Source organism: Alligator mississippiensis, chromosome 5, assembly GCF_030867095.1.
Source record: "Alligator mississippiensis isolate rAllMis1 chromosome 5, rAllMis1, whole genome shotgun sequence".
Classification (NCBI taxonomy): domain Eukaryota; kingdom Metazoa; phylum Chordata; order Crocodylia; family Alligatoridae; genus Alligator; species Alligator mississippiensis.
Window position 1 is genome coordinate 182,481,064 of NC_081828.1, and position 23,908 is coordinate 182,504,971.

Here is a 23,908-nt window from a genome sequence, read left to right on the forward strand (position 1 = left end):
CTGTTCTGTTACAGGTTTAAACCAGTTTCAGATCACTTAAACCAGTTTATGTGTAACTTCTATCCCTAGCCTAGGGGCCTGGTCATGGTTTAGTTATGATAACAATAAGTGATTCTCTCCTTAAATGATATATTTTAATATAGTAATAGACTAAGCTGGTCAAAATGTTGAGGAAATGTTCTTAATTAATTTCTTAAATACTTAGGTGGTTGTTTACCTACCTGTACCAGAAACGTTCCCATATTTGAAGAACTGTACTTTCTTTCACTTTTCTATAGACATATACATATTTGAAGCGCTAGAACAATGATTCTCAGGCTTATCCATGCTTGAATGATCTCCCGTCCCCCCTACCAGGCCCCTCTGCAAAGAAGTAGGCACTGTAATTATAAGTCAGTTTTTGAGACTGGTGCCACGTCATTTACAAAAGCTGTGGACAGGTGCCTCAAGTCCAAAAGATTGACATCTACTGCTCTAGAATTTGATACAAAAATTGAGTAACAAGACTTATCAACAACCAAATTATGTAATCCTCCCAGGCCTACTGAATTTACAACTGCCCTGGTCCCAGTACACCTTTTCTACAAAAAGCTTGTATATCCTAAACCAGAAGGTCAACAAAATTCAAAATCTTTTGACTCAGAGCTCACCAAAAACAGGAGCTTAACAGAGCTCTTAAGTTATACAAAAATGAGTTCCTGAGGTTCTGCAAACTCTATTTTCCAAATTATCCAGAAGGTCATACAACATGTGTCATTGTATATAGATAATTGTACATTTGTAGTTGCTTCTGAATGAAAGGACAGGCTGCAGCTCATGACAACACAGCAGCTGTTGTGCTGTAACTATTATGTATGAATGATCCTGTTGCGATGCAAGTGAGCTAAATCACCCCAAATTTGACTCTGGAGGGTTAAAATTAGAGTGCCACTGCAGGTTCATGCATAATGAACTGGTGCAGCCTAACAGCTGCTACCAGTTCCTGAAGAAAAGCTTCCCCTCCCCTTTTGAAGCAGATATCAGTGTACATTTATCCATACCCAGGACCACTGAAGCTTAGTCTTACTGAATAACACTACTGTATTCTTGAAGCTCTTATTTCTAGCAGTTTTCAGGAACTGTTTTCCAATCTAACCTTGTCATACTGTCATGTTTAAATATCTACTACCTGTCAAATCTGTAATTCAACTCCCTAGATCATCTTAAAGGTCCTGTAATACCTGGTGTCAGGGGCAATGGCAGTGTTAATTCCGGAAGCTGCTGGAGCTGCTGTTTCAGTTCACCTCCAGAATCCAGGGAGTTAATGTTGCTGCTGTTCAACTCTTTCCTCTTCCATACATTTTCCCTTGCTGTTGATTTTACTTGCAGTTGGAGCATGAACGACTGGTGCCTTCCAAGATTGGGGGGGGGGGGTGGTACCATTTGTAGGTGGTGGCGAGTAGGGACCATCCACAGATGCCGGTGGTGGTGTTGGCGACGTGGACGGGGGGTGGTTAGCAGAGACTGCCTGAAGATGGTGGTGGCAGCAGTGAAGGGGGGCGGGTGGTGAGCAGTGACCAGCCGCAGAAGCCAGTGATGGCTTCGGCAGTGGCCAACCTCAGGGAGGCACATGCCCCTCCCCTCCCGCCCCCCGTGCCCCACTTACGAGGTGGAGATTAGAAACCCTAGTTTTGGGAGCCAGTAAGGCAGAGACAGTTGAGCAGTATTAACTCCTTGTATTCTAGAGCTGCACCAAAACAGCTCTAGCAACCACAGGGATTAATACCACCACCACTGGGGCTCCAGTAGCACTGCAGTGAGGCCTACAGTGTAAATCCAGCCTGTGGAAGGACAGGTAATCCAGTCCTCAAAACCTCTGCAGGCCAGATGACCCAAATACGGTATGGTTAACACCTTTCTTGTAATAGATTTAGGTGTAGAGATATATCCCCCAAATATTAGGCCGAAAGGAACTGCATTTATGTAGGCCCCCCCCCCTTACCTTATACAAAGGAAACCAAAGATTTAACAGCCGATATTAATGAAGATGATACTGGATATGGAACTTAGTCTGGACTACTTCCTTGCCAGAATTTGTCACCCTATAGAGAGCCTTCATCAAACTTTAGATAAAGACTTAATTTATTTAGAATGAAATCAAAATAAGAAAATCAATATAATTGACTAAGTATATGGTAAAGGAGGGCAAGGAATACTTAATATATCAGAACGTAGCTTCTGTATGGAAAAATTATAAAACAGACATGAGTAAATTAAGCAAGTGGCTACCATGCTATAAACACCTTAGCTAAACAAAATGAATGACAGAATAAACTGAATTGACAAAGCTGCATAAAACATGGCCCTTCAAAAGATGTTGGAAAAGGATGGCATTTAGAAGAAAGGAAATTGAACTGGTTTCAAATAAACAGTGTCTATCCACCCAAGCTCTTCAAGCATGAGTACTTTGAATGCTAACTGAAAAACTATGATCATATATACAGGAAGGGGAAAACGAAGTCCAACACTTTAAGAAGAAAAAGTACTTTAGTGCAAAAAGAACAAGTCATTGTATTAATTAATTGAAGTTTAATTGAAAAAATTCTACAAGATATCAAGAAATATGCATTAATTTGATTGGTCACATTCACAATGGCTATGGCTGCATATGAATCCTGATAATTTGATTACAATTGTTATTTCATCTTGATATATGTAGAACTGTCTTGATTTTCAGTCTGGAATTCAAAGTCATCTGCAGTTGAAAGTACAAGATGATTTTGCATCGGTGAATGATAAGGCAGCCTCAGTACTCTGTTCATCATGGATTGACTTAAATCACACACTGAGTCTATCTGGTATGCAGATGCAGATATTATGGGTAGAAGACAACTGCTTTTGTGGTGCTGGTGAAAAGAGATTCATGTTGAGAAGAAGGAATCATAAATCTTAATATTAGTGTTAAGGGATGGTAATCCTGCAGGACTCAAAGGACACAATCTCTGCTCTGTCCATTGTCTTGTCTGTAAACTCAGAGCAAACAGTAATAATATTTACTGTATCAGTAAAAGCGTGGAGCCAAAGGCCTCTGGGAAAAATTGAGGTTGAGGGTCTTCCTTGGACAGTGATACTCACTGTGTGTATACTAGGGCTGTGCAAAGCTTCGGTCCCTGATTCAATTTGGCAGAGATTCAGCCTGATTTGGTGGCCAAATCTTCAAATTGAATCAGGAGACCCTTTAATCTTTCCAAATCAAAACCCTCCGAATCAATTTGGAGAGTTTTGGAAAGATTTGACAATTTGGACATAGACACAGCTTTAAATGTTTTTTTTCTACATACCTCAAAGTACCAGGTGGCTCGTGAATGCTGTGATGGAGGGGCAGATGGAGCGTCCCATGGGAGCGCGGGAGGGGGTCCCCAGTGCGCTCGGCAGCAGACCCAGAAGTGAATCAGAAGAACTTCCAGTCCAATTCTGGGTCCACTGAGAAGCACATGCCCCCCCAACCCCCCCCCCCATGTGCTCCTGGTTCAGTGACTGGTGCTTCCTGGGTCTGGGGGGGCATCCGGGGGTCCCCCCATGGCTGATCGCTGAGTGTACTTCTGGTCTACTTCTGGGTTTGTCACTGAGCACGTCCTTCCCCCCCCCCGGGCGCTCCTCTGGGACACATCAATCTCCCCAGCATCAGAGCGTTCATGAGCTGTGCTTGGTACCTTGAGGTGTGTAGAAAAAACATTTCAAGCTGTGTCTATGGCTGAATTGCTGATTCTCTGAATCAGCATTGAATCTTCAGGCTCAGCCAAATTGAATCAGGGACTGAGATCCGAATCAACTAATTGAATAACTGCCCCTGATTTAGGCTGAATCTGAATCGAATACAGTCTGTTTTGCACACCCCTAGTGTATATGCCTGTGTATGAATAGGGCCTGGCAGGGATGGGTCTTCAGATAAAATATCTGAAACTGTTGCTTGGCAATTGATACTTTAATAATGTTAGGTACCAAACTTGCCATTATAAAATGCCTTCCTGTTGTTCACTTTTTTTGTTTGACTATAATACTCTACACTTCTGTGCATGTGTATGTGTGCGTGTGTAAGTAACTAGGGGGTGTTGGTTGGTCTAATAAAAGCTATCACATTTACCCAAATAACCTTGTCTGCTTGTATGTAATTATTTATTTATAAAATACTTTATGCAGGGGTGTAGCTGATCCACCCACACACACACACACACACACACACACACACACACACACAGAGTAGCTAGCTCTGAACATTAAGCGCTGGTGTCAAGATATACCTATGTGCAAGCACTGGAGTCTGCCGTCGACAGCCAGTCAAGGCTTCTTTCAGTGCGATGTTGCTGTGGAAGGGGGTTGCTGGCTGGTCCTTCTGGCTGGACAGGCAGGGTGCTAGTCAGGTCAAAGAGGGTGCTATTGGGGGTCATTCTTCACTGCCTTTTATCCCTCTCTGGCAGACTTTGGTGACTCCCCAATTCTCGGGCTTACCCAATCCAGGGGTCATTGACCTCTAGGGATGTTCCTCCTGGTAGCTGCTGGATGGCAGCTGTCAGCCCCAGGGGTCACATCCGCAGGTACATGCAGTCTCAGGAGTCTGCTGATGAATTTTGATTGATTCACTGCCATGATGAATAGAGCTCTGGAAGTGGTTGATTAGGGGATATTTCAGACCCAAGTGTCTGTTTCCAGTGTTGATTAGTTCAGACCCGGGCTTCCACACCTTTAACAGTGAAGTTTCAGGGAGATCCTGGCTCTGTATTGATTCTTTCCTCTTCTTGGTCTGTAGTTTTGTAGTTGCTGCTTGTTAGCTTGTTTATCCAGACCAGCTACTGTGTTACACAATCAACCGTGATTCATTCAGGGACCCGCTCCATACAGAGATTCTTGCCCTTGCTAACATTGTTACATGGTACAACTTACAGTACATTTGTAAAAGCATCTACAAGCTCTATTTACACATTATATAAAAATAATAATAATATAATAAAAGAAAAAGATAGAGGAAGGAAGAAAAGGTATAAAAGAGAAAGCATCCGCAAAAGGGGGCAAATACTGCAAAAGGGGCTTTTGCCATATGGAGGAGCTTCACATGGGGGGGGGGGGGGTGTAGGCAAAAAGGTTTCTTGCTACAGTTCCATAAATTGGGATAACTTCTTCCAATCTGTTGGAGGATCACTTCTGAAAGTATCAAGGGTAAAACTTTACTGATGTAAATTGCATGAGTCCAGGTTGCATCAGTGTGCATCCATCCTGGGATAACTATTTTTAAGGACAAACAGGCCTGCTTCTTCACCACCTAGTGGTGACATGCAGTAATATGCCTATGGCATGCAACTATCCTAAGACAGCTGCATGTCTGTCCTTTCCTGATCCCAGTTATTCAGGTAAAAACAATATAAAATTCACTGGAATGTGTGTTTATAATGCAGAATCCAATAGCTACATTCAAACTAGTAGGACAAGAGAGGTCAGATTAGGGCAAAGTCAAGCTCTCACCTAGTTCCCAAATTCTTTGCCTTCTACCTTCTTTTCTTCACTGGTAGAGCTCGCTACCCCCAGTATATCTATGCTTTCTACAAGGGTGTTTCAAAAAATAATGGCAATTTTGAAATAAAACTATTTTGTGTATACTATTCACTTACTGGACTGCATCACTTTTCTATATAGTCATAAATGATGGGTGTGTTTAACAATGCCATCATCAATTTTCCGCGATGCTATGTAGTTTTCCACTTTGTTACGGACATACAGCATGGACAACCATTTTGCTATTAGTTTCAGAAACACCTTTGTAATTCTTTGGTACTGGGGTCCTAACAAGCTAGGACTGAGATTTGAAGATCAATGGGTTATGTGCGTAATTGGCTATCTTAGTCCTTATGCAAAAAGTCAGGCTTAATATGCAGTTGTACTAAAATTACTCTTTCATAGGAATCCAGAAGGCAGGATGGGATGATTACTCATTTTTCCAATAACTTTGTTGTATTGGGTTCAGCAGGATTTTGCTGAGTCACTCCATTCTTTTAGAATGTAGGTAAGGGCTTTAGGAGAAAATAATGAAGTACTGTGGGCTGCTGTGCCATAAGTATGCTGGCATCTATCTCTTTGAATCCATCTCATTAGACCTAGACAGGCATGCACAATCAACTTAGAATGTCTGGCCAGGACTGGCATTGGATAGCAGTGAGCCAGCTGAGTATTTACCCAGATAATGCTGACTGGCACAGGGGACCAGCCTGAAGAAATGGCACAGATAATAATGAATCCCCTGGTTGAATAGCTTAATTTCTAACTTTCTATATACCATATTTACTCAATTCCAGGGTGAGATTCTCCTCGCCCCCATTTAACAGGGTGGTGGGGGGAAGTTTCTCATCTTGGAAATTAGTATGGCAGTGTAGTGGGGGGGGGGGGGGGAGGAGTAGCTTGTTGTGGCTTCAGCTCCAGGCTCCACTTGGGAGGGGCAGAGGCAGCCGGAAGTGGCAGGCAGCAGGTGGGGCAAATGATGGGAGGGACAGGTGGTAAGGGAAAAACACCCACTGCCTGCCCCCACAATCTTCTCTACTGCTCCCCCGCTACACCCTTGCTTCCATACTGCCTGCCCCACAACTGCCTTCCCCCTGCCATTGCTTTCTCCACTGCAGTGTATGGGGTGGGGGGGGGGAGGGGCAGGGCAGTTGGATGTAAGTCGATCCTCCCATAATTTTCCATATATAGAATCTAATTATTGGGGATTCATCTTAAATTCAGGATTATCTTGAATTCAGGTAAATATGGTACAAAACTTATAAAATAAAAGAAATGAGAGGGAATACAGATAGATACATGTATATCTCCCATTCCATACCAAAATGCTGAATTCTACCTACCCCCTCACCCAGTGTACTAGAGTTTTCAAACTAAAGCTACATAAGCAGAGAACATTGGTTTGCATATATCAGTATAATAAATGTCACATTACAGAAAAAGATTTGTCCTTTGTTGGTTTGTTTACTCTTTCCATAAATGAGATTTACCATTTTTTTATTACCTATTTGGATTCCCATGCTGAGATAGGAAAAGTGCTTTTATTAAACCAAAGATGTTTGTTTTTGTTGTTTACTGTTGACATCACTAACAGTAATTCCTCTTCTTGCGTGGGGATTAAAACCATCTAGAAATTGTAATTAGAAACTGATATTCGTAGGACTGTTGGCATGTCAGAAGAGAAATAAAAATGTAATAAGTCTGTGCAGAAAAGCATAACAAAAAAGGCTGCCATAAATAAGAAGGAAAACACCTTTCTTTTGCTCCAGAATGTAGGCCATAGACCAAAGGCTTGAAGTTGTAGCAAAGTAGGTTTTGGTTGGATATCATGAAAAACTTCTTCACTGTTAGAACGGTGAGGCAGTGGGATAAACTCCCTAGGGAAGTTGTGGACTCTCCATCACTGGAAGTATTCAAGAAGAGGATGGATAGTCTCTGGTCAGGGATGATCTAGATATAGCTATGCCTATGTTCTGTGAGGGATACTTCTGGGTTTTGCTGGTTGCTGCATGGGGCTGGGAGAGAATTTTCTTTTTTTTTTTTTTTTTTTTTTTAAAGCCTTCCACAAAGGGATTGGGTGTTGGTTTCAGCCAGGGCTGGGTATTTTGACTGGGGTGTGCCAGTGCTCCTGCTGGGATTTAAAGCTGTAGGTTCCTGGTTAGAGGGTCTTGCCCCTCTTCTCTGGATCAGATTGATCACTATATTTGACATTAGGAAGGAACTTTACCCCATGGTCAGATCAGTACAGAGAGTGTGTGTGTGTGTGTGTGTGTGTGTGTGTGTTGGGGGCCGGGAAGGTTGCCTTCCTCTGTAGTGGGGAGCATAGTTCTCTTCCTGGGATCTCTTGAGCGTATATTACCAACCTTTCCAGAATTAGAATGTTGGCCACCATGGTTCCCTTGCTTTACTGGTGGCAGGTTAGGGTGTTAAGTCTTGTGTTGTGTCAGGGTTGACTGTGTAGTTTTGCTAAGAGGTTAGACAATGGGTCTGTATAGGATGGTTTGAACAGGGATGGTCCTGCCTTAGTCAGGAGGTTGGACTAGATGAGTTCCGGAAGTCCCTTCCAGTCCTACTTCTCTGTGATTCTTTGAAAAAGAAAACAGGCTGTTTCTGTAAAATTATTGGGTTTTATTTTGGTGATACTACAAGACGCCAAATTTATTCGGTAGCACTATTCAGTTAACATCAGTGGAGTTACACAAGAGATGAATTTGGTTTAGAGTTTCATGATCCTGGAAATTACTAAAAATCAGTGGTCTGGTAGAGGCCAGGAAAATGTATTCTACCCTTCCAACTCCAAGTTTGGAGTTGAAAGTTGTTTTGATAAAATTTTTGCAGTATAAGTGGAGAGAAACTCCTCTTAACATTCCAGTAGTGCTGAATATACAGATTATTGCTTCATTGTAAAACCCTTGATTATATGTGTAAATGCTTACTAATGAAAGTAAAGGTTGCAAAGCTGATCCTACACTAGGAACTGCACTATTATTTGTAGCGCTTTTGGGTTCTTTTCAGGGCTGGGTTTGCAGAAACGTAACTAATCTTCATCAAAAGCAGTTAAAAGTTCTTATTGAATTTGTTATTTTGCTAGTTTTCCATGGGACATATAATAATATTGTAAGACCGCTTATTTAATGGGTTTATTGTTGCATTGAAATTATTATTGGTTATGCTACATCCTTGTAAATTCCACTAGTTCATATTTTATTTAAACAAGTATTGCATGTGATATCAATGAAACACAACATTCATATAAGCCTTCACATATATACTCAGCAGCCAATAGAAGAAAACATACTAAGCAAAGAGAGATAAGGACAAGGAAGTGGTAACTTGTTTGTTTTTTGCATATTAGTATAAAACTGTCTAAATATTCTTTTCCAGATTTAAATGTTGAAATGTTTGAATAACTGACTGTATTCATTTTTTAAATTCTGTATTCAGAAATATGAACAATTTGATTTTTCACTTTGCATGTTATTACTACTATTGCTTCATTTGCTAGAGGTATGATCATAATTAGGGCTGACAAACAATTAAAAAAATAATCACTGTTAATAGCGAGATTTAAAAAAAACAGTTGCAATTAATCTCAATTTTAATTGCACCGTTAAACAATAGTCAGCACTCCTCCCCCCTCAACACCCTAGATCCCGTGTGCCCTGCAGCTTCTCCCCACCACCACCAACAGTGTACAGCCCCTGGCCTGCCTTGGACTCTCCCTGTCTGGAACAGACCAGCTGGAACCCGTGCAAACAGCCCTAACCCTGGCCTGCCCCACCTGCTCCAGACTCCCCTGCCCATGCTGAGCAGTGGCAGCAGCCAGGCAGACACTGCTTCTCAGCTCACAGGGCCCTTCCCCCTTATTGCTGCTGGGCCTGTCTTGCTGCAGCTACCCGGAGCCCACACCTGGGCTGCTCTGTGGCTCCTCTGCACTGCCACTGCTGCCCAACTGGGTTGGCAGTGGCAGCGGTCCCTCGAAGTTGAGGATGATGTCCTTCAGGCTTGATGGTCCCTCAGGTGACTGAGGAACCCAATTCTGGACGCATGTGTTCTTTGGCAGTGGGGGCATGTTGTTGCACGGGGGAGTGGGATTTGCAGCCCCTGGTTGGTCTCCTTCTCCTTCCTCCACCTTTGCCATTCCACCTCAGTTTTGAGTCATTGGGCCTCAAAGTGGTGTGCACCTTGGTGGACCAGGTGGTGCCATGCCAAAGAGCCAGTCCCTCTGCGTGGCCTGGAGGCAGCAGTCATGGCAACAGAGATGAGTCTCAGGGAAGCCTGGGCATGGGCCGGCTGCAGCAAAAGGGCCCAGCAGCGGTGAGGGGCTGCTTCTCCCTCCATGCTGAGTAGCAGCTTCTGCCCGGCTGTTGCTGCTGCTGCTCAGCATAGGCAGGTGTGTCTGGAGCAGGCATGAGGCGGGCCAGAGTTGGGGCTTTTCACACAGGTTCTGGCTGGTTTGGAGCTGGTCTACTCCGCTGGTCAAAATGATGTGGATGATTAAAAAAATGCGTTAATTTGCATTAATCACATAAATTAATTGTGATTGATTAACAGCCCTAATCCTGATAGCTTTAATGTACGAGTCAGCAACATAGTTTCATAGTTGGTAGGGTCAGAACGGACCTGAGCAGATCATCAATTATGACCCCCTGCCATGGCAGGAAAGAGTACTGGGGTCAAATGACCCTAGCAAGGTGTTCATCCAGCCTCCTTTTAAAGACCCCCAGGATGGGAGCCAGCACCACTTCTCTTGGAAGTTGGTTCCAGATCCTAGCCGCCCTGACAGTGAAGTAGTGCCTCCTGATGTCTAGCCTGAATCTACCCTCTGCCAGCCTGTGACCGTTATTTCTAGTCACTCCTGGCAGTGCTCGGGGGAACAGGGACTCCCCCAATGCCTGCTGGTCCCCCCTGGCTAGTTTGTAAATGGCCACTAGATCCCCCCCTCAGCCTTCTCTTGTGGAGGCTGAACAGGTTCAGGTCCCCAAGCCTCTACTCGTAGGGCCTGCCCTGCTGACTCCTGATCATGTGAGTGGCCCTCCTCTGGACCCTCTCCATGTTGTCCACATCCCTCCTGAAGTGCAGTACCCAGAACTGGACGCAGTACTCCAACTGTGGCCTGACCAGTGTCGCATAGAAGGGGAGGATCACCTCCTTTGACCTGCTCGAGATGCATCTGTGGATGCATGACAAGGTGTGGTTGGCCTTCCTGACCGCATCCCCACACTGTTGTCCCATGTTCATTTTGGCATCAGTAATGAACACCAAGATCCTTTTCTGCCTCTGCACCGACAAGAAGGGAGTTCCCCAGCCTGTAGGTATGCTGCTAGTTCTCCCCCCCCCCCCCCAGGTACAATACCTTGCACTTGTCAGTGTTGAATCCCATCCTGTTCTCATCCGCACACCCCTGTAACCTGTCTAGGTCTGATTGCAGCCTATTCCTCCCTTCTAGCATGCCCACTTCCCCCCACAACTTAGTGTCGTCTGCGAATTTGAACAGGGTGCTTTCTACACCCTCGTCCAAGTCGCTGATGAAGATGTTGAACAGTGCAGGCCTGAAGACCGAGCCCTGGGGGACCCCACTGCCCACATCTGTCCAAGTCAAATAAGACCCATCCACCACCACTCTCTGGGTGCAGCCCTCCAGCCAGTTAGTGACCCATCTGACTGTGTAGGTGTTGATGCCACAGTCCCCTTGTTTTTTAATGAGAATGGGGTGAGAGCCAGTGTCAAAGGCCTTCCTAAAGTCCAGAAAGACTATGTGCACTGCTACCCCTGCATCCAGTGATTTTGTACGCTGGTCATAGAAGGCCACCAGGTTGGTTTGACAGGACCTGCCTCTAATGAACCCATGTTGGTTGCCCCTAAGCATAACATGGTGCTTGTGGGACATCTGGCTCACGGAACCAGTTGATGTTGCCTGCAAACCTGGAGCTTTAGCAGCATTTCGCAGTAGGAAGATTCAGCAGGTTCTGTGTGTGCCACTGTGGAGAAAAGTGGTGGTGGTGGTCCTAGTGCCTACCGAACTGGGTTGGTCTGGCCTGCATCCTTAAATGGTTTCCAACTGCTGCTGTAGTCAGTCTCAGTCTAAGACAGATTGGTTTTGCCTTTAACCCAAACCCCCCTCTGTTTCCATGCAGCAGGTAAGAAATAGAAGGCCTGGGTGGATATCGTCTAACTCTGCTGACCCACTGTGAAATGTTTATAAAGAGCTGAATAACCATCTCTGTGAACTACCATGTTCTCTGATATTGTTCCAGAACACTCAAGGCATTTCCCACCACTTGCTAGGATATGAAATAAATTCAGCACAGAATTTTAGGTATCTGAAGCCAAGTACTTAAATCTGTATTTTCTTACTTCATGAAAACTGACCTCATTTTCAGTGATGCTGAGCAAGGACAGCTCCTCTTGATAGTAGTTATTCCCCCATGTAACTCAGCTAACATCAGTGGTGGCATGCCAAAGTAGCATTTGGCTTTGAGAGGGAAATAATCCCAATGATATCAATGATAACTGTAGATGCTCCAGAATTTTGGAAATTAGGCCACTTATATTTAGTTTCTTAAATTTAGATTGAGGCCCAGTTCCTCAGAGGGGTTTAGTTGCTTAACTTCTATTGCTTTCAAAATGTATAAAATACTTTAAAGAAAATTATTTGCGAATATTCTGCCTGAAATCTATGAGTGTTTAAAATCCCCCTTGGAAAATCTTGGCCCCACTTGTCAAATTTTATGTACCCAAGTTTGAAAATGTTTATCATCATCTTTTGGTTTCAGTACACACATTCAAAGGTAGAACTTTGTTACTGTGGGCAAATCTTCATTATTTCTAATGAGAACACTTTCCCCAAACCACTCCTACAATTTCTGATTCCTTTTGGTAGGCTTCTTAACCACTCTTATGCCCCTGGTGTCCACTTTTTGCAAGCTGGCCAGCTAGAGCAATCTGTGGGCCAGAGAATACTCCTTTTCCTTATCCTGTTGAAGCAGTTTAACCCTTTTGCTAATCACAACAACCAGACATTTGCGTGCTGTACAAGCTATTAGTTTTAAGTAATTTTTTAGTACTAGTGATCTTTACTGCAGTACTAAAAAGATAAACCTATATGTTATTTTAAAGTAATCTGAATTTTTCCTTCTTGTTTCCTCTTTTTGTGTTTCCTAGTTTTATTTTAAACTTACCTTATAGTCTAGATTTTAGCAAGGCATAAGTGTTGCAAGAGTTAAGTTTCCTATTGTGTTAGAAAAGGTATGCAGATCATGTGCTTATCTGTCAGAGATTACAGTACTAAAGGCAATTAAGACTTACAGGCTAGTGCTATAAAATACTGAAGAATTTAATTTTCAGATGTAACATGAATGTAAAGTCTTTTCAATATTAGAACATTCAATCTAACTCTGAGAAGAAGTGAGGACTGTCTGAAGATTCAGGATGACCATAGGCACTTAATTTAGTCTGACAAGACATCACAGATATCCCTTTCTGTTGATTTATAGATAATAACTTTATTATTTCTCTATTTTCAAAACTGGTATCAAAAGCTTGAGTAATAAATTGGTCAATCAACTCCAACAGTGCCTTGAGCAGTGAAAAGTGCTAGCAATAAAGTTACATTTATATACTGGGCTCAAGGTTTGCTAAAGTTCATTTTGTCATGATATCAACAGAGAGGAAGGACTGTGTAGCTGCAGTGTTTAAGTGAGTCAGGTAGTAAGGCCACTAAGCAATCCTGACTACGATTCATGTGAAACACGTATTGCAAGACAAAGCATCTGACAATTTTGGAGGGTGGTTCTATAGCTGAAAGAATCCAGAGTGAATTAAAGTCTAGACTTGGTAATTTTTCAGGCTGTAGGGGGAGGGATAAATAACAGAGCAGATATGCCTAACATGGTACAGCGGTAACATTGAATCAAGGATGCTCTTGCTACTTTGTGCATTGTGAGGAAGGTTATAATAGCAGCAGCAGCAATAACAGCAGCAGCAGCAGCAAGAGACGTTTGGCAAGCAGAGTATTGCAGTAGCCTGAGATAAAGATCTTATTATGTTTGTGTCTTTCCTGAGTTTGGATGGTTGACACAAATATGTCAGGGGTATTAAAATATATATATGTATATAGGTGTGTATTTTTAATCATTAGGTACTAAGGAAATAAGACATGCTTCTGTGAATGCACATTCATCTAAAACAGAAGGGATTGATTTATTCAGAGAAAGTTAAGTTTCATCTGTCTTAGGATAAGTTAAGAAACACAACTTGGGAGCTGGAGGCTGACTTTTTTTGTTGCTACCTGTTCCCCTACCTGGGACTGAAAAGTGAGGGGAAATGGACAGTGTCTCAGGAGACAACAAGACAGGCTGAAGCTTGGTGAAACCATTCACTGATTGTTTTCTGCTGTCCTCTACATGCAGTGCTGTGGGCTGGTACACCGGCGGCAAGTACGGGTTTCCTATGTAAGTTTCTGATTATTTTAGAATGATGATGACTGGCAGCTGAACATACTATTCGTGTATTTGATGGTGCAATTTATCTCATGTAGATATTTTAATGTATTGTCTGAAGGGCCAACCAGAATACTGATCATCTGTGCAATGAGTTTTCACAGCACAGATGCACAAGAACAATTCTAACAGGTACTCCTCCACCATTTATAAATTTATCAGGGCTACCTCATAGTGAAAATGTTGGAAATATCTTGCTGTGTTAAAAGGCTGGAAGTCTGACCTTTGTGAGATTTTTTTTTTTTTAATTGGGTTAACCAAAGCATATTTTCTTTTACTGTTGGCATCTCTGTGTGTATGGGCACATTAGAAAGTGATATCTATATCTACTCCTAAATATAATGATAATTGAAATTATATTAAGATTCTGAATAATTATAGACTAGTAAAAATCCAGTTTAAGCACGGGGGCTAGCAACAAAATCTTGGATGGATCTGCTTCTCAGCATTGTTCTATAGAACAAACAGTGGCAAAGTCTGTCACAACAGTTTAAACCATCTGTATTTTCCAGAAAAGAATATTGAAATAATCTTGTTTGACAAACCTGCACTGTATTGCAAAATGGCTGTCTGTATTAAATTCTACAAGGAAGATTAGCATCAAAGCTAAAGTATTGGTAATAAACAAGACGGAAATGTGTCTGGACTGCCTTTAGTTGACTTGATAGTCTCTTAAATAATGCATTTATGCTTTAACATTACTTTTCTATACTGCTATTCAGTTGTCAGAAAGAGATGTGATAAGAAGCAGGAGGTTTATGCAGTCTGGCCAAGCTGCAGTACTGAATTGCTTAACATTCTGAGCGAGCAGCTTGCATAGCTTGTTGCACAAGAAAATAGAAAACATATCAGGAGAAATAGTTCTGCTGTTTGTCAGTTGTGGGTCATGTGTTTTGTTATGGCATGAGAGGCTCTTATTTGAAATATTTTATTTATTTTCACAGTAAAAGCAAGGTCAAAGCCAGGTGTGATCTAAATCAAAGTTGGTATAGGGGACAGATAGAGAAAATAACAAGCACATAAAAATAACCCAAATCTATATCCAGTGCATATATACTACAGGGCTAGAGACAGACATTAAAAAAAAGTGTGAGCCTTAATTGATTCAATCTTTGCAGGTTAGTCTAACCTGGCTAGGCTGAATCAGTTTGTAACTAAACAGGCATCCCAGAAATGCAGGTACATGCCTGCAGTGTCTCAGGCTAGAAACTGGGGAGTGCTAGAGCAGCCCTCCCTTCCCTTCTAAAGTGCTGAGCTGAGGGAGACATGGCCAGGCCCCAGCAGGATGCTGTGATTAGGGAGGGGATCTCACCTCCCCCGCCCTTCTAACCAGCCCAGCAGGGAATTGATAACAGTGTTTATCACCCCATTAAGAAAATGTCAGAGGGACATTACCAGCTACTTGTTGATTATGCCCTTGTCCCGTCTGCTACAGTGCAGACCGTAGCCAGGATGTGGTTTGTTAAATAATGCTGAGAGGTGTCTGTGTAAGGCAGAGGGGGCGGGGGATCCTTGGTTAGCAGGGAGTGGGAAGAGGAGGCGGGGAGCAGGGGGAAGCCAGGCAGACGCCTGCAGTCTCTGCCAAACTCCAGCCACAGAGCAGAGAGGAAGGGGCCAGGTCTGCTATGGAGCAGAGAGGCTCACCCACCCCGAGAGCATGTTGGGTTACTAGGGGAGTCTGGTTTAACTTAAATTAGCAAGGGGTCTAGGACAGACATTGCATAAACTGGGTTGACCCAAATCAGTTAAGTCTGATACTACATTCACCCAGGTTTATCTTGAACCATTTTCAAACTGGTTTATGTGCACTGAACATCTGTTACAGATTTAAACCAGTTTCTGATCACTTAGCCTAGTTTGTGTAATGTCTGTTCCTAACCCAGATATACAAAAAATAGCAAATGTAAAAGCATTTATAGTTGTTTGCCAGAGTTGATTGGACTTCAGATTGTATTTTTTGGTCTCATTGGTGCAACAGTTGACATAATGAACTACTGTACTAATGGAAAAGCAGACAGAGCTCTAATGAAAGAGCAGACAGAGACATTACAGCACAGAGATTCTGACTAGTTCTTCTGCATTCAAAATGAGATGTAACAGTGCCATTTCTCTTCTTGGAGTAAAATCCTATGTGTACATTGTCTTAAACATCTCTTTAATATTATTTAACACGAAATATAAAAACACAATAGATGGACTCTTAAGCCTGTACTCAATGGATTATTTATCCCAATAATTATAAATAAATCAAATATGTTAAGTAAATTTTAAATAAAACAATCCCCAACATTGTGGAGTTGCTCCCCAGTTGTTAACTCTTTTATGCTTCTGGAGAGTTAAGGTTATGCAAAATCTCTCTCTAGATGCTCCTTTTTAAATATTGTTGTTATTTGCACTAGCCTTAATTGTTATGAATAACATGATTTGGACAGAAAACTAAGAGTTGTATATTGCATAAGTTGGATATTCATAGTTTCATAGTAGCTAGGGTCAGGAGGGACCTAAACAGATCATCTAGCCTGACCCCCTGCCACAGGCAGGAATGAATGCTGGGTTCACAAGACTCCAGACAGGTGATCGTCCAATCTCCTCTTGAATTTGCCCAAGGTAGGGGCGAGGACCACTTCCCTGGGAAGTTGGTTCCAGATTTTGGCCACCCGAACTGTAAAATATTGCCTTCTGATCTCCAACCTAAACCTATTCTCCATCAGCTTATGACCATTGTTCCTTGTCACCCCAGGTGGTGCTGGGGAGAAAAAAGCTCTGCCTATTTGCTGTTGATCCCCCTTGATGAGCTTGTAGGCAGCCACCTGGTCCCCTCTCAGCCTCTTCTTGCTGAGGCTGAACAGGTTCAGGTCCTTCAGTCTCTCTTTGTAGGTCCTGTCCTGCTGCCCTCTCACCAAGCGGGTGGCCCTCCTCTGAACCCTCTGCAGGCTGGCCACATCCCTTTTGAAGTGCGGTGCCCAGTACTGGATGCAGTATCAGTAACATAAATTCTGTATGTTTATTAACAAATAACAATGCTATTTAATTTTAGCATCAAACTTCTGATTTCTGGCAATCTTAATATGTTAATACATATAACATTCCATATATTCCTGTAGTTCTTTTAGAAGCTTGGAGGTTAAAGGGAAGGGCCTAGTCTGTTTGGCCTAATCCCATGGCACTTGTTAAAGGGCATGAGTTTGTTCATGTGTCTTCCACCAAAATATATGTGTTCAATATAGTGTGTGACTCCTGCACCAGCTGCCTACTGTCCCTCACTGCAGAGGTAGATGTATCTTTGTGGTATAGATTAAATTCAATTTGCCCTTGATAGAGCTTAAAAGACTGCTTATGTGAAAGAGGGTCACATCCCCAAAAGACTAGTAATTACATCAAATATTCTCTCAGTTATCTGAACCTTTGATTTATCTAAATCCTTGATCATCAATGTTGCGCCCCCCCTCCGCCCCATTTGTCCTTCATGGCACTGCAGTAATTGAGGTTGTACTAGATCCTTTGGGATGAAAGAAACTGAAATTAGAGTTAACTGAGATGACCCTTATTATTATTACCATGAAATGGAAAAAAAAGACTTTTATTCTGGGTTAGCAGTTTCCAGTTTTCACGGTTTATGAATTTAAGTGGTGGATGATCTAATTTTGAAATTTCTTTTTTAACTTTTCGGGTGAAGACACCATACAGTATGTACTGTAATATGTAGTCAAATCTCGCTGCCATTTGGCAGCTAATAGTCCTATTGAACACAGTGGCACTGGTGGCTTTATATACCTGTATCATTTTGGTCCTTGCTTTATAGGTTTTACAGGAGATGGGTTGTCTTGCTATGTAAGGATCCTCCATAATTACTCCTCTTACAGGAGCTGTGAAGTATAGTCTTCCCAGGTGGGTACTGCAGCTCTCTCTTTTCAGATGCAAGCTCTAAGAGCTGTGCAAGAGATGATAATCCCCTTACCTTGGCTCCAGTGGATGCTGTGCAGACAGATCAGAGTTGTTAGTTATGCAGTGCAATACTGTGACTGTTCAGCCACAGACCACTTTGGAGAAGCAGTCTGAGAGGGGTGAAGGTTTATGGTCTTACTTTTACCCTGTCTATCTTTAATGCATTAAACACAGGACACAAGGACTGAGTTGTGTACAGTTGAAGGGGGGGGGTCTAGATTTATTGCAGCCTCTCATTACACCCTCCACCGAAGCCAGCCATATGTCAGCAAATATCTTCACTGTCAAACCCAGTCTGCACATTGTGCACTCATCAGACTTGCTTTCTTTTTGGAGTTTGATTTTTATAACACAGAAATTAACAATAAGGTAAAGTTCAGTTTAGGCCTTCCCAGGACTGTCTGCTCACTTGAGTTCCTACCTCAGCATTGCCCTGTCTCAATCCTAGATCCGTCAATCATGCACTCTTTATCTCTCATCCTTCCTATTTTTTTTGTGTGTGTAGGTAAGATATAAGTATAATGTGGTTCTGCTGGTCCATTTATCTTTCTACAGCATTATCAACATCCCTGTAAGATGCTATGATGTTTCAGGCAAACACTGACAGTGTGGTACGTGCACTTTAATTTTCTTTTTCTAGCTTAAAATTTGCCTAAACTTAAAACTTGCCTAGCAGGGGCTTCTGGCCTGGCACCATGGGGATGTTCATGCCTCCCTGTGCCTGTGAAGGAAATTCAGGTAAGAACTGGTGGGGGCAGGGAGCCAGGGGAGGACCACGGGTGATTGCCCCAGTCCTCAGGGCCATGCTGGCTGTTGCTGAGTCACCTGGTCCAGCTACGCAGCTGGGAGCCACATGGTGCCAGAGCAGGCAGTGAGCAGGCAGCAAAGTGGGGAAAGCGGTGGCGGGGGGGCAGGGGACAGTGGAAGTGAGCAGGTGTGCAGAAGTGTGGGGCCTGTACCAGTGTCCCAGGGCCAGCACCAGTGGGGCCCAGAGTGGGATAGCAGGAGCATAGGGTGTGGGCTGACGGGTCTTTGGAGCCAGGCTGGGCTGTGCCAACAGAGGAAGAGGGGATCCTATCTGGCTTCATAGAGCCCCTGCTGGCTGGGACCTTGTGCTCCTGCCATCCTGCTCTGGGCCCTGCCAGGGCTGTCCTGTGTTTCTGCCACATCACTGCTACATCTGAACTGCCCTGTGGGGCTGCGGTGGCAGCAGAGAGCAGGCACAGGCAACCCCTTGTGGGTTGCGAGTGTTGGCCTCAGGAAGGAGAGGGGCCACATTTCTCCCATGCTGAGCACTGCCACTTGTGAGCTGCCCAGCATGGCTGCTCCACATGGTCACTACTGCCATGCTGGGCAGCATAGAAGTGGCAGTGAAGGAGCCACACTGCAGCCTAGCATGATGTGGGCTCCAGGTGGTCACAGCAAACACTGCCTTCCGGTCTCAAGATGGTGACCTTGCAGCCCTCAACAACTTGTCAAAACTTGGTAAATGGCCCTCTGCCTGAAATAGTTGCCCGACTCTGATCTAGATCTATTTAGCTGTCTATCTAGCTATCTTTCAGGACTGTGTGAAGCTTAGGCCGCTGATTTGATTTGTAGGAGATTCAGCCTGATACGGAGGCCGAATCTCTGAATCCAGATCAAATTGGGAGACCAATAAAAAGGTCTGAACTGATTCAGAGCTTCCAAATCAATTTGGAAAAGCTTCAGAGAAAGATTTGGAGATTTGGCAATTCAGGCAGTCCCTGCTCGCCACTGCAGGGAGCTGGTCTCAGGCTTTGTGCCAGGAAGTAGGGGCAGGGCAAGGGGGCTGGATGAAGGGAGAGGGGACTATGGAGGGACCCCTACCAGAACCCATCCCCTGCCTGCTCCCCCAGCTCCCCTGAGTGCTCCCTGACCCCCACCCGGTCTCCCAGCCTTGTCAATGACTGTCCCATCTGGCCCCAGTTTCCTGGCTCTTTAAACAACAACAAAAAAAAGCCCCACACTCACCAGTTCCTGCAAGGCAGGGGGGCAATCTCTGCTGCCCCCCACTGCCCTGTACTGCATGGGGGGGCTCTGCCTTGAGCCCTATCCCCCGCTTGCTCTCGCAGCCTCATCAACGGCTGCTCTGCCTGGTCCCAGTATGCTGGATCTTTTTTAAAATAAAAAGCCCTGTACTCACCAGATGCTGCAGTGGCCATCAAGGCTTCTGGGGGCTCATGGCAGAGCCCCCCATGCAGTGTGGGGCAGTAGGGACTGTCCCTCCCCCCCCCCCCCCCCTGCACCTGGCAGCAGGTGGTCAGTGCGGGCCTTTAATTAAAAAAAAAAAAAAAGAGCTGGGATGCTGGGGCTGGGTGGGGCGGCAATTGAAAGGGCTGGGATAGTATGTGGGGATGGAGCCTGTTTGATTTCAACTTGGCAGTGGCCAAATCTCCCAATCAGATTCAACCAAATCGATTCAGGACAGTGATTCGAATCACCAAGTTGAATCACTGTCTCCTAAATCAACTGAATCTGAAGGAAATACTAGCCTCTTTGCACAGGCCTTCTGTCTGTCTGTCTATGTGCACACACGCATGTGTGCACTTTGATAGCAAGTACATGGCTCCATTAAAGTATTTTTATAGCTTGTTTCTATAGAGTCTGATAGGATTAAAACCTTACCCTCCTCCCACGTGTAAGGATACTGTCCTTGTTACTCCCATGAGCAAGACGTTAATTCTAGGCCATGAAAGGGGCGACCTCAATATGTTATAATAGCTTAGCCCCTGATCTTGCAAAGGTTTCTTCTTATTTCATTTAACTTATTCCAAATAGTTCTTGCAGGGTCCAGGGTTTATGGATGGAACCATGACCCCACTGAAGTCACTGAGGAAAACTTTCATTGAGTTCAGTGAATCCAGATTGTTGCCTTGGGTGTGTCCAGGAAGCAGCCCCAAAGGCTGCCTAAAGGTCCAGGCTTCTGCCTATATCCATAGCATAGGCTGTGTTTTGACAGAGCATTTAGATGCGGAACATTTATTCTATTTGTGATTGCATTCATCACCAACTTATTATTGCAAGATCCAGTACGTTTCTTGTTTCTGATAGCATAACACAATGCTGTCCAACTGGTACCTTGGGAACCTCATGAGGCCTGCAAGGAATTAATGTGGGAACCCCTGCCTCCCACCCACCCACAGTTCCCCACAGTTCTGGCTGCAGCATCAGCAGCTGGGCTCTCTGGGCTTCCCCTCCCTCCTCCAGCTTCTGTTTCCTGTACCAGGATGGTGCAGTAGAGGAGTCCATAACCAGGGAGCTGAGGGGTGAGGTTTGGGCACTCCTGTGCATTGCAGTGGTGAGTGCCTGTGTGGTAGGCAGCATGAGAGGCCCGTGGCTTATGCTGGTGCAGTCCATGCAGCCTGTGGCCTAAGAGGCATGCAGCCCCTGAGCACTTAGAAGCCGCACAGCTCTGACACAACATTTCTGTGAAACCAGAGCAACTTATTATATGGAAAAGTAACCTTAGGAGAGAATGAACTTAACAGGTGGACACACCAGCTGACCACAGTTTGATTGCCATAAGCAGTAAGACATGTTTGCTTATCCGTGATGCTTTTAAAACATAAAGTTTGCTATTCTTCTCACGATTCTGGTTAGTATATGTTCCTCACTCCACTGCATATGTTTTTCTCTGTGCAGACCAAAAATGGCAAATGAAACCCAGTTTTTTTTTTCTTGTGTTGAAATTAACAAGAGAAATGTCTACTTTCTTAAAAAGTTACCGATCAATGTTGAACCAATTCTTAACGGAATTTCTGGGTTTATTAAACAATTTGACAAGGGATAGATGCGAGATATCTGGAGAGCAAACATTCATTTTAATGAGTATACTTTCTCAAAAGGATATTAAAGTGTTAAATAATTTAGGAACTTTAGAAAATACATCCTAAAGCAGTTTTTGCCCATCTGAGGACTGGTAGTGATTTAAAATATAATAATTTGAATTGCAAAGTCTAGTTTAGCTTAATTCAGTTAAGATCCTCAATATGGTTTTGCCTGAAACTGCTCCCTTACTAGCCAAAGTGACTGCAAGAGGGGAGCTTTGCCTACAGAATGGGATCCTTTGCCCACAGCTGGCACTCAGTGCTCGGGTCAAGAGGGTACCATGAGACCATTGTGGTAGTGGAAATGGAAAGACTGTGGTTGGGTTGTAGTTTCTCTGTTACTCAACCTTGCCCCCTCTCCTGTAATCTTATTCATCTGCAATAGGCAGACTACATCATAGCATCCATCTCCTTCAGCCTTTTCCCCACTGGCTCCATATCCCCTTTTGTCCTTACTTTAACCCTTGTACACTTCTTATCAGCTCTTCCTGCTCTTCTTCCTCTTTTTCTCCCCCAGTTTCTTCCTTTCCCATCTAGGTTCCTCAGATGCATCCTCCGTCTCACCTCTCTTGACATTGCAACTGTGCTTTCCACATCCCAAGCTTCTCTGCCTGCCAGAACTGTCCCTGTAATTACTCTCACTCCTGTAACATCACTCCTAAACTCACACTTCTCCCTTTCCTTCCCTTCCTCTTGCTCTCTGTGGAATTCCTATGCCACTGTCCAACCAACCACCACCACAGCCATCCACAACCTCTTCATTTTGTGTTCCTTTTAGCTCTGGCTCTTGCACAGAAACCTGGATCCCTTCTTTTGAAACTGCCTCTACAGCTTCACTTTCTTATGGGACATCTTTTTCTCACACTCTAGCCTTTGGAGCAGGTGATTTTTGTTTGTTTATGTGATTTATATACTATTGTTCCCAACAAAGGTTCAGGGTGGCTTACAGCAAGAATTTTCATTCAACTCTTTCTCTCATCAAAAGGGCTGTTCACTGAACTTGGTTTTCACCCAGCACTTGTCTCATTCTGAACTGTGTTGCTGAACTCATCCTCTGAGCATCTGATCATCATCTGGTCTCTTTGAATATTGTTCATTGAGCTGTACTGCATACTCTGTCATACCTTGCCTTGGTCCATTAGTTTAGATGACTTCCCATCTACTTCCTGGCCTCTTCTTCCTGCCACTGATACAGTGGTTGATTTGTTTTTTCCTTTCTTGACTCTTGTCCCTCCCTACTTACCTAGTCCTACCTACCCCTCACCCACTTACACAAAGCAACTCTGATGGAAATTCCATGGTAAAAAAAAAATCAAATTTTGCATGCCATCCTCATCTAACTCTTCTATTTCCCCAGTAAGCTAATTCTATTTCCTGCTCTGTCTTGTGCGCACTCTCATCACTGGTCATATCCCTTCAGAATGCTGTTTATAAAGATCATTTTCCTAGCCTATTGCTTTGACTCTATCAACTTTCACTCTGAATCTCTCCAATGACTTCGCATTCACCGTTGCAAAAAAACCCATAAGCTGTTTGTCTTCACTTACAAGGCTCTTCATAGCCTATCCCCGTGCCACCTATCTTATCTCATTCTCTTCCGAAATGTCAGCTTCTGCCTCTAGAGGCCAGTGATATCATCTGTCACCAACTACTTGGTATATTTCCTAGTAGAAATCTCTGTGTTTTTTCTCAAATTGACTGTCACCTTGGAGGAGTTCCTATAAACATTCTCAAAAAGTCCTTAGTAATATCAGACTCATCCTTAAGCCTCTCATTTGTTGTGATGCCATAAAAGATTCAACAACAGTTAGTCTGCTTATATGTGATGATGTCCTCCCGTATATCCAAGTGGCCCATATTGTTCCTTTCTTTACCTGCTTCTGGTCCCTTGTTCTGGTTAGTGTGAAATTATATCTTGTTCTACATATAGTTTTGGAGCAGGAGCTGTATTTTTATTCTGTGCTTATGCCCTATCAAGAACCATGGTGTCCTGGCCCAAGCCTGGGGCTCTTAGGCATTTTGGGTAATCCCACTTATAAATAATAAATTACTTTACATCTTGTTAAAGTCATCACTCTTTTCACACAA

At 43.6% G+C, this 23,908-nt stretch overlaps 1 protein-coding gene across 3 annotated transcripts in view; it reads left to right on the plus strand.

Annotated features, from left to right (window-relative positions):
* The window catches only part of CACNB2 (calcium voltage-gated channel auxiliary subunit beta 2), a 446,893-nt gene that overhangs the window by 145,988 nt on the left and 276,997 nt on the right, over window positions 1–23,908 (plus strand). The window lies entirely within an intron of this gene.